The sequence below is a fragment of the Lissotriton vulgaris genome, chromosome 2_1 (assembly GCF_964263255.1).
Source record: "Lissotriton vulgaris chromosome 2_1, aLisVul1.2, whole genome shotgun sequence".
Classification (NCBI taxonomy): Eukaryota; Metazoa; Chordata; class Amphibia; order Caudata; family Salamandridae; genus Lissotriton; species Lissotriton vulgaris.
In genome coordinates, this window is record NC_141687.1 from 478120602 (window position 1) to 478132900 (window position 12299).

The following is a 12299-nucleotide window of genomic DNA, read 5'->3' on the forward strand; positions in this document are numbered from 1 at the left end:
TTTATCATTGAGAAAAAGGAGGTGTCCATTAAGAATATTTTCCTCCTTCTTACTCAATTTTAGATATTTTCACTTCACACACTTTTTGGTTTACACAATTTAGCACTGCTATTCAGCTACCTCCTGATACCTAATACATATTACATCACAGACGGTTTGGGATTGATGTGTTAGATTCGGCTGAGTCTGGCCAAATCTCGCACTGGGTACTTTGTTCCCCATGTGCTAAATAAAGGTTCCCAAATGATGTAGGGCGGTACAGGTTGGGAGTCTGATGGGATCTCTTTGAGCACCGATAAGGGACCCAGCAACAGATTTCGCTATTCATTGGTTATAGCATAGATCATCACCGGATAAGACACATACCACTCACTACTTTCTGACCCCTTGCTATTCTTTAGTTTTTATTAATTTAAAAATAGTGCACAATACATACAGTTATAATTACACGTGTACCCCACCTGTACCAGAGATTCTCCAATACACGTGACGTACAGAACTGCCCGGGATTGGGAGGGGGACTTTTACAAGATGAAGGGTGCTGTATTTTATTTTAAAAATATGCGACCATACGACGGGCACATTTTAGAAACCCAAATTATTCAATATTTCTAGGCACAATTGACTATTATTTACCTGCCCCTTCACCACATTATGCAGATATTTTGCATGAGAATGGACACAACCTTACTTTGTGTATCTTAGTTATTATTATTATTCTCATATTGGCAGTAGTATTCCATAACTAATTGATACTTATAACAACTTGGCGTGGATAACTTATGTTTGGTTAACAAAATCAGCTACAAGTCTTCAAACCTTTAGCCTACAATTTTTAGTTCTACGTAGCAAATGCTTAACCGCCTGCATAGTTTTACCCATTTATTAAGAAAGAAGAAACAGGCGTGTGTACAAAGTTTAAGTCAGGATAACCAAACTTTTTAGGTCGAGCCTGGGCAGCGCATGTGCTGCACTCTGCAGCTTGCTGTATTGGAGTATGGAATAGAAGCCCCGCTCACTCACCGCCCATATATGTCATTGACTTGTGTCCTTCGTAAATGCTGGCTTCTGATTCATTAATAGGTTTGTTAGTCCCGCTTTAGTGCCGCCTTGTCTTCATTTGTAACCTCCCTTGAGACTGTCCCTTTTACTTCGGTTGTTACACAGTATGTCTTTTTTTAGTCTGTAAGCACTATTTTCTATAATGAGTTTCTCCTATTGAAGGCACGACATGCTTTCCTTCGACATTCTGCGTGCTTGGTGTGCTTTCACTATCCGGGCAGCCCGGGACAATGGCGACTGCTTGTTTGAATAGGTCATGCATTTTCAAGAGTTTGAGCTTTTGGCATTGTAAATGATGATGCCTTTTATTTCTGTTTTAATTAGCAAAACAGGTAAATAAAAGTCATCACAATTTACTATGCCAATAGCTTAAACTCTTGCACATGCGACACCAATTGCAACTGCAGATGCTTGTTTATTAATGTTGGCAGGGCGTTGCACGGCCCCCTTACTGGAACCCTTGATGGTCCTGGGGAGCACCATTTCTCAGGGCCGGCTCTTGCAGTTTTCACGGGGTGCGTACTCCCGGGACTCTGCTGTTGGTATGGTAGGGTGGTACCGTCACCGCTCCCACTTTACCATAGCAAACCGTTTTTCTATTTGAAAGAGAGAGCAAGTTAATCTGCTCTCTCTTTCAAGTAGGAAAGGAGATTGGTAGGATGTGGGGAGCCGTCTGAGACCGTGGGGGCATTGGGTCTAAAAGAAGATAACCAAACTTTTTAGGTCGAGCCTGGGCAGCGCATGTGCTGCACTCTGCAGCTTGCTGTATTGGAGTATGGAATAGAAGCCCCGCTCACTCACCGCCCATATATGTCATTGACTTGTGTCATTGTCCTTCGTAAATGCTGGCTTCTGATTCATTAATAGGTTTGTTAGTCCCGCTTTAGTGACGCCTTGTCTTCATTTGTAACCTCCCTTGAGACTGTCCCTTTTACTTCGGTTGTTACACAGTATGTCTTTTTTTAGTCTGTAAGCACTATTTTCTATAATGAGTTTCTCCTATTGAAGGCACGACATGCTTTCCTTCGACATTCTGCGTGCTTGGTGTGCTTTCACTATCCGGGCAGCCCGGGACAATGGCGACTGCTTGTTTGAATAGGTCATGCATTTTCAAGAGTTTGAGCTTTTGGCATTGTAAATGATGATGCCTTTTATTTCTGTTTTAATTAGCAAAACAGGTAAATAAAAGTCATCACAATTTACTATGCCAATAGCTTAAACTCTTGCACATGCGACACCAATTGCAACTGCAGATGCTTGTTTATTAATGTTGGCAGGGCGTTGCACGGCCCCCTTACTGGAACCCTTGATGGTCCTGGGGAGCACCATTTCTCAGGGCCGGCTCTTGCAGTTTTCACGGGGTGCGTACTCCCGGGAATCTGCTGTTGGTATGGTAGGGTGGTACCGTTATCGCTCCCACTTTACCATAGCAAACCGTTTTTCTATTTGAAAGAGAGAGCAAGTTAATCTGCTCTCTCTTTCAAGTAGGAAAGGAGATTGGTAGGATGTGGGGAGCCGTCTGAGATCGTGGGGGCATTGGGTCTAAAAGAAGAAAAAAAAAAGAGTTCTTTTTGAGAATTGGGGGGCATATTATCAAGGACCGGTGATAACATTATCGACGTTTTATCGGCATTAAACTGCTGATAAAATGGCGATAATGGGCTTGATAATACGTCCTTGTTAATTCCCATAGAAGCCCTTGTTCTGGTGTTAACATTGGAATTTATGGGAAATAACAAGGCTGCATTATGAAGCTCATTAGCGCAGTTTTATCGGCAGTTTCATGCCTATAAAACTGCAATAATTTTAACACCGGTCCTTGATAAAATGCCCCTATGTTTACTGGTCAAAAAAAGAGGAATATTTCTATAATAGTATTAAAACTTTCCATTTTGTTTTTGTGCAGCAGTTGTACTCTCTACGCATACGCAGCCTCGTTTCGAAGCCCACGTTTTTTTTCTTCAAGGTCAACAAGCAAACCTTTCTTTATTTCAGGTATTAAATTTGGCACTTTCATTTCCCGGGTGTGTGTCATCTGCTGCTGTACTTTTGTAATATATTAATAATCATATTTTATCTATATATATTTGAAAAGTAGTGCCGAGGCACAAAACGTTGATTACGTACTCTGTCCAACGACATTTTAGAAGTTCTTCACAGTTGTTCCATAAGCGTACATAAGCAAGAAAAATCAATTAAAAATATTTTACAGATATCTATCAAGTATATGTGTTTATATCTTGGTTACTTGTAATGAGAGCTTTTCGCTTTATTGGTACTTATAAGTAAGTGCTTATGCATAGTGTAAATTTGTTGAGGAGCAGTGTTATATATAGTGCTGAACTTTTGACCTCTGTTGAAAGTTGACTTTTGCATGATTTGTTGGGGGTAGGGTGGAAACTTATGTCAGTTGGAAAGGTTTTGAATGTTAAGCCAATAGAAATGTGTGTTTTGTTTTGAATTAATGTGTAAAGGATTTTAATTGGTTATTTATATGTATGTATGTGTAAAATGAGAGGGAAAATGTTCCATTTCACGGTTCTGCTGGAAAGACTGAACTAGAGAGATTCTGTATAAGAATATCCACTGTGTGAGTGGTATTGCTCTTAATCTACAAATCAATTTGTAAGGTGAGTAGATAAGTTGTATGGGAATGTGTGCGGTGCATCTTTGTACATTAAGGAATTATGGGGTACATCAAGACAGGAGATAAAATTATCGCTGCTTTATCAGCGATAATGTTATCGCCTGTCTTGCTAATATGCCCCTATATTCGTCCGTTGTTAAACCTTATATAGTAGTAAATGTGTTTTGCTATAATTCATGCTGTTATGTTTTTTCGTTTAATATCAGTTTGTGCGTCTGTGTACATTAAGGGATTATGGGCCATATTACCAATAAAGGGCAAAACATTATCACCGCTTTTATCGGCAGGAAACTGCCGGTAAAGCGGTGATAATGGGCTTGATAATATGTCTTTGTGAATTCCCATAGAAGCCTAGGTTATGGTCTTAATCTGGGCTTCTATGGGAATTCATAAGGATATATTATCAAGACCATTATCTCCGATTTAGCGGCAGTTTCCTGCCGATAAAAGCGGCAATAATGTATCGCTCTTTACTGATAATATGGCACTGACGGGCATATTATCAAGGACCGGTGTTAAAATTATCGCTGTTTTATCGGCAGGAAACTGCCGATAAAACGGCGATAATGGGCTTGATAATACGCCCTTGTTAATTCCCATAGAAGCCCATGTCCTGGGGTTATGTGTTTCTATGGGAATTACCAAGGGCGTATTATCAAGCCCAGATGCGGCCCGTGGAGGGAGTTGCGGAGGGACAGGTGGGGCGGGGGAGGGGCAGCGTGGGGGGTGATAGTCAACCGAATCTGGATGATTGCAGGTAACTAAACAATTACATTAATAAAACAAATTTAGTTCCGTGCCCTGCATCGCATTTTGCGATGCATGGCGCGCTATGAAATTCGTTTTATTATTGTAATTGTTTACTTGCCTACAATCATCCAGATTCCATTGTTTATCACTCCCGCCCTGGCCCGCCCCCGCCCCGCCTGCCGGCCCCACCGCCACTCCCTCAACGGGCCATGGCTGATCAAGCCCATTATCGCCATTTTCTCAGCATTTTCCTGCCGATAAAACAGCGATAATTTTAACACCGGTCCTTGATATTATGCCCCTATATTTGTCCCTTTTTTCCATAATTTGTAGCCTCTGTTTTTATACTTCCCTCTCTCTCCTCTTACTTCTTTCTCTCTCTCGGTACTACTGTCTTTTTCTTATATTGTCCTCTGTGCTCATATTGTCGTTATTTGTGTTTATATTTACTTGTCTCCTCTTATTCCTTCTGTCTCTTTATTATTTTCTTCTCTCTTTCTTCTTATTTCATTTTGTTCTTGATACTCCCTGTTCTGTCTTCTTTCTCGTTTCTCTCCCTCTGTATGTAGTCTGGGCATATTTACAAGCCCCTTGTGCGTCTTTGTTGTTTTATTGTTGTCAGTTTTTTTGATGTAATAGTGGCAGAAATTATGTAGTGAAATGCATATGTATTTGGAAAATGAGTCAGTGTTGATCACTGATATGTAGTAATTATATACATGGAATATGTATAGTCACTTAAACGTTTTTCAGTAGTAAATGGTAAAATACATGGTCTAATTTTTGTGTGCAATATCACACTGTGCATGTGTGTACATTAAGGATTTATGGGGCATATTATCAATGACTGGTGTCAAAATTATTGCCGTTTTATCGGCAGGAAACTGCCTATAAAACAGCGACAATGGGTTTGATAATACACCCTTGTTAATTTCTATAGAAGCCCATGTTAAAACAGAACATGGTCTTCAATGGGAATGAACAAGGGTGTATTATCAAGCCCATTATCGCTGTTGTATCGGAAGTTTCCTGCCGATAAACGGCGATAATTTTAACAGCGGTCCTTGATAATATGCCCCTATGGGGCATATCATCAAGCCTGGGTGCTAAAATTATCGCCATTTTATCGACAGGAAACTGCTGATGAAGTTGCAATAATGGGCTTTATAATGTGCTCTATGGAATTCTAATCGAAGCTTATGCTAGATGTTCTTCACATCTAACATGAGCTTCGATTGGAATTTCATTGAGCATATTATCAAGCCCATTATCGCCACTTTAGCGGCAGTTTCCCGCCGAAAAAGATGCGATAATTGTATCACCCAGGCTTGATAATATGCCCTATATTCACCCCTTTTTGCATATTTTCTACACTGTCTTGTCATACTCCCTCCTCTCTTTGTTACTCCTTCCTCTCTCATTATACTATCTTCTTTTTCTTATTTTCTGCTCTCTTTTTATCCTTTTTTTATACTTTGTACTATTTTTTCATATTTGTGCTACTGTTTATATTGTCTCTTGTCTTTATATTCACTAGTGTTGTCATAGTTGTTACTGTCTTCTCGTAGTCCTCCCTCTCTGCTTATACGGTCAGTCTTCTTTTATATTTGTCTTTTCTCCATATTTTTCTTTCTGTGTCTTTTTACATTTCTTCGACTTTCTTCATATATACTCTTCTGTTGTTACATTCTATGTTTCTTCTTATTCTTGCTGTTCTTTGCAGGTACCCATATTGTTTTCTTATACTTTTCTTTTTCTTCTAATTTTCTTGTGTCTGTTCTCACATTTCTTCTGCCTTTTCTTATACTTTGCACTCTCTGCTAATATTGTCGTCTATTCGTATTGTGACATTCCTCTCCTCATTTTACCCGCTGTTGTTATATTGCCCCCTGTTTTGCTATTCTCCTCTCTCTTCTCTTACTTCTCAATGTGTCCTCTTACTACTGAGTTTTTCTTATATTGCCTTTTGTTCTGTATTCCTTCTTTCTATTTTTATATTTTCCAATGTTTCTTCAGATTTGTTTTCTATTTTCATTTTCTGTCCTCTCTGTTTATACTTCTTAAATCTGTTCAAATTGTTTGCTCAGATCTGTTACTGCTCCTTGATTCACTGTATGCACTCTGCAGCACTTTCATCATATTCTCTGTCTTTTCATACTCACCTCTCTCTCTTTATATTTGTCTTACGATTCCAAAGCCATTGTTGTGGGAAATACTGTCATCGAAAGTACAAATCTAATAACAAATTCTACAGCAAATGTCGTTTTGCATTCCCACGACCTGTAATATCGAAAGGAAGAGTGAACAGTTTTATGTCATCTTTGCGACATACTATCACAAGAAAGTCTCCAAAAAATACCTACAACTTAAGAAGAAATGAAGAGTCAAAATTAATAAATGACTATAACCCAGTCATTTTGTCCATGTGGAATGCTAATATGGATATTCAATATGGTGCAGACAATTCCATTGGTGTTGCTCGATATGTGACATTGTACATAACAAAGTCAGAAAAGACGGAACTGATGGAAATGTGGGAAGAGATTTCCAACGAAAAGAGTCTAGGTAAGAAATTATACAGTTACAGTTTGAAGATATCATCTCATCGAGAAATTGGAGCGTATGAATGCTCGGATCACTTATCATCTGCACGTCTATACTCCAAATCTAGAAGAATCATTTGGGTGAGTCTAGGTCTTGCTGCAATACGAAACCAAGTACTTAAATCTGCACAAGAAATTGAATATTTAGCTGAAAAAGAGCCAGAAAGTACAGATATTGTGAAAACAAACATGTTGGATACATATTATCCAAACAGAAGTCAACAACTTGAGAACATTTGTCTCTATGAAGTGCTGCAAAACTATATTTTTAAACGGTATATCAAAGAAAACATCAATAATGGTATATATGCCGTGATTGGTTCTGAAGGTTGTCTGGTGAAAGAAAGAAAAGGACATTTGATTAATCACCGTAAACTGAGTTACGAAACACCTGACAAAAGGGAATTTGACTATTTAGCTCTTTTGCAACTTTTCAAGCCATGGCGTTCAGAATTGGAATTACTTGGAGATTTTGAGAGCTATGAAGATTCCTTCAATGCAACTAAAGATACTATAGAATGTCCTGTTTTTGCTAATTATGTGAAAATGTTGAACAACGAAATTGAGCAAGAAGCTATAATTGCAGCTGAGATTGCTAGAGATAGTTCTCTAGACAGTCAAACTTCTACTCCATTGAGTCAGGACCCACTAGTAGAACCAATTGTTCAAAATGAGGCTGCAACTGCTATGGAAGAGGTGGAAACAGCAATGTATCAAGGTCAAGAAGATGTAACAAACTTAGGAAACTTGGAAGAACAACTAAATCTGGAGCAGAGAGAAATATATGAGCAAGTGAGAGAACAGATTGACCATGGATTACTTCATGAGAAGAAAGAGTGCTCTTGCTAATCATGTGAACCTATCCAAATGTACGTGAGTGGACAAGCTGGAACAGGCAAAAGTTTTTTAATTAAAGTAATCACAACTTTTCTACAGAAAACAACTGAGTCGCATTTGTCTTGTGTTGTCACTGCTCCAACTGGATTACCAGCCCACAATATTAACAAATTAATTTACATAGTTTATTAATGCTACCAGTAGAGCATGAAAATTAATTAAAGTACCATAAGCTATTGGTTAAGCTTCTTATGAAGTTTCAAGAGTCTTGAGGAAAATGAAACTTCTAATTATTGATGAGGTAAGCATAGTATCAAACTTAATGCTTGCTTTTGTGCATTTAAGAATGCAGCAAATTCTTAAAACAGAGTATGACGTATTATTCGGAGGAAAACACGTCATAGTTTTTGGAGATCTTCTAAACTTACTCCTGTAAAAGGACAGCCAGTGTTTAAAACACTGTCGCATGAAGATACCAGAAAGTCTTTGGGGAGGGAAATGTAAACAACTGGTCATATTTTGAGTATAAGGAACTTATTAAAAATATGCGACAGTCAAATGATGCTGATTATGGAACTATTCTTCAAGATATAAGAATTGGAAAAATGACTGAACATGGCAAACAAGCTTTACAGAGACGATTACTTTCAAATTTGTTTCCAAATGAAAATATTGTCCCAGAGAAAATATACATGAGAATTGCAGAAAAGCAATCTGTAATCTGCTTAATGCCAACACTACATGAATGTTCTATATTCAATGAAGAAATGTTAAATTTGGAAAATGAAGAAATTATAAAAGTGGAAGCTATTTATGAAATAGAACATGAAGGATTCACTATTATTTTGATTGAAAAGAGGAAATTGGATTCTTTAGAGAAACCGATAAGTAAAACTGCAGGTTTAGAAAAAGAATTTGTATGCATGTGTAAACTGTAGGGTAATTTTAGGTCGTAATTTGAATGTGGAAAAAGGTTTAGTAAATGGAGCAATGGGTAAAATTGTTGATTTTGTTAATTATGTAAATAGAGATGGGATTGAATTTTTGAAAATCAAATTTGATAAAATTGCTGAAGTACAACAATTTAGTCGTTGTTCATCTCGGTTTTTGCTTGTAAAAGATTTGTATGTACGCAGCAAACAGTTTCCTGTTTGTTTGGCATATGCAGTGACCATTCATTAATCTCAAGATTTAAGTGTAGATAGTGCTTTAGTGAATATTGGAAGTACCGTGTTTAAAGAGGGGAATGCATATGTTGCTTTGTCAGAACTTTTTCTGGATTGTACTTGATCGATTTTGATGAGACAAAGGTTAGTGCAAATGCAAATTGTGTGAAAGAGTATAATAGGTTAAGAAGAGAATATGCACCCAATTTAGGTCAATATCCAGTATTTGAAAAGTGTGTGGTAGGTAGAAAAAGGAGATTTGAGAATATCTGTAGTAAAACTGTAGAGAGAGAAAAAAAACAAGATGAAGTTGCGCCTGCAAGCAAAAAGAAAATGGACAGCGTTGAAGAGAATGTTGGTTATCGGTTTGAAATAGTTGGGGTGTCAACTGCTATGCTAATGTAGTTGTTAATGTTGTTTTTGTTCTTGAAAGTTTGCAACACCAAATTGTTGAAAATCGAGACGAAAGATTCTGTTTATGAGAAATGTAGTATTGATAAAAGTAAAATACAAACTGTTTCTGATATTCGAAATGTTTGGGACATAAGTTCTGGTTCTAGTCAATTTACACAGAATATTCAGCAAGATTGTCAGGAATTTTTAATGTTTATGCTTGGTGTTCTGGAAGATGAAGATATAGATATTGAAAACCTTTTTGGCCTTTCTTATAATTGACAACATGATTGTCAACATTGTTTGTTTACATGTAGCACTAACATAGACACTGAAAGATTCATATTTTTGACTTTACCTGACTGTGAATCAGTGTTTTTTAACAATCTAATTAGAGGAGCAACTCAAAACATGGAGTGTAGCTAATGTAAATCAGAAATGTCATCAACATTGTTTGTACAAAGATATGGACAGTATGTAATTTTAATGATGCAACGTTGTAGAGCTGATGGAAGAAAATTGGAAACTTTAATTAAAATTTCAAGTTTCTATATCAGGAAGAACTTGTGTAGCTTTTGCAATTATTTTTCATGATGGACCTTCTACAACATCTGGACATTACACTGTTTATTTAAAATGTCTGAAAGGTTGGATACATTGTAATGATAGTCAATTAGTTTTTAATCAACGTTTGCCTAAAGTGTTACCAAATTCTTACCTAATATTTTTAAAGCCAAAATTTTAAGTTCAAACTTTGGCCTTTTTAGGATTACTGCTGTTAAGGTACATTAGTCTGGTGTTGTAGAGTATTTTGTAAGTGAGGTGAGGTGGTTGAAGGTGACCCTCTTGTTGATATTGAGGCAGTGTACGTATATTATGTGGTGACTGATTTGGCTGCAGCAGGGAACATTGATAATCAGTCAGGTGGTGGTCTTTTGGATTTGTTGTAGTTGTTGTAGGTGTTTGGCTGAAATTCATGTGTAGAGTGTTTTGCCACAGTGTAGTCTGCTGCTGATGAGGGACTGTGTTACTGTTCTTCTTTATTTTCGTTCAAATTTGACAAGCATGTTTATGTCTGGAGGGGTACACGGAAAGCCCATCAACCTTTAATCAGATTTTGAAAAAGTGTCTTGAATCATTGGTGCCGCCTGGAGAGTTTGTTTTGGTGCAGTATATTGATGATCTGCTGATCCAGAAATGACTGTATGATTGATTCCATTGCATTGTTGAACCATTTGGCAAAAAGTGAACATAAAGTGTCCCCTGAAAAATATTGTACAACCTCAGTCAAATATCTTGGACACCAGATAGAAAGAGGGTTCAGAAGAGTGACTTCTGAAAGAATCAAAATAATTCAAAATATGATACCAACCCAAACTCAGAAAGAAATTAGAATGTTTCTCGATGTTGTAGGGTACTGCAGGCATTGGATGGTGGGATTTGCAGTGCTAGCTAATCCATGAATGCAGCTAACAAAGAAACGGGCAAAAGATCCAGTTGAATGGGATGATGAAAGCATGACTGCTTTCTTAAAAGTACGTAACTGTCTGTGTGAAGCTCCAGCATTAGGGATGCCTGATTATTCAAAGGAGTTTCACTATTTTTTTGACACAAAAGACAATTGTGCTCTCTCAGTTCTAAGAGAGACCCAATGGTTAATGCGACGTCCTGTTGCATATTTTTCTGCCACATTGGACCCAGTGCAATCAGCCCTGCTAGGCTGCCTATAATCTGTAGCTGTAACCTGTATGAGTCTTGAACAAAGTGAATCCATTGTCATGGTATATGCCCGGTAACAGTATATGCCCCACACGCAGTGGTGATTCTGTTAACCCGAACCCGTACTCAGTACTTAACTCCTAGTCAGATGACTAAATATGAAAGAGTTATTCTTGGTTCAGAGAACGTGACAATAGTCAGGTGTACTATTCTAAATCCAGCAACCCTGTTACCAGATTCACACTTTGAAGAAGTAAAGGAGGGAGTCGAACATGATTATGTTGACTTCACTGAATTCAGTACTAAACCACACCCCGACATACAAGAAGAACCTTTAAAAGATCCTGAACATGAGCTATTTGTGGATGGCTCGTGTATGCGCCATGAGGAAGGAGGATTGGGTGCTGCTTATGCTGTGTGTACATTATCTGGTATAGTCAAAGCATCATAATTACCAGGAGTCAAGTCTGCACAAGTAGCCAAATTGATTGCTTTAATAAAAGCGTGCAAAATTGGGAGAAATTGGAGAGTAACCATTTACACTGATAGCCAGTATGGTTAAGGAGTTGTGCATGACTTTGGCCAGCTATGGATGCAAAGGGAGTTCATGACTTCTTCAGGAACCCCTATTACAAATAGACAGTTTGTAAAAGAATTACTTGAAGCAATTCAATTGCCAAAAGAATTGGCTGTGGTTAAGTGTACTGCTCACCAATCTGGAAATGACAAAGTGAAGCTGGGAATAGTTATGCTGACCAAGTGGCCCAAGATTGTGCCAGATACAGAATGGCAGTAAACAAGAAAATCGATGCATGTGGAATCAGCTGCCAACTTATGCTGCTAAAAGGAGTATATACATGGGAGGAAGTGAGAGATTTGCAAAACGAAGCGGAACCCAAAGAAAAGGTAGAATGGGTGACAATAGGGTGTCAGATAAGACCTGAAGATGGTGTGATAGCTTATCTAGATGGGAGACCAGTGCTACCTGATTGTATGCTTGCACCAATGGCCAGAAAGTACCACGGGGACTCACACATAGGCAGAGATGCAATGATAAGGTTGTTCAGACAAGATTGGTTTAATACAAGATTCAGGAACATAGCAGAGAGTCTTTGCCAAAAA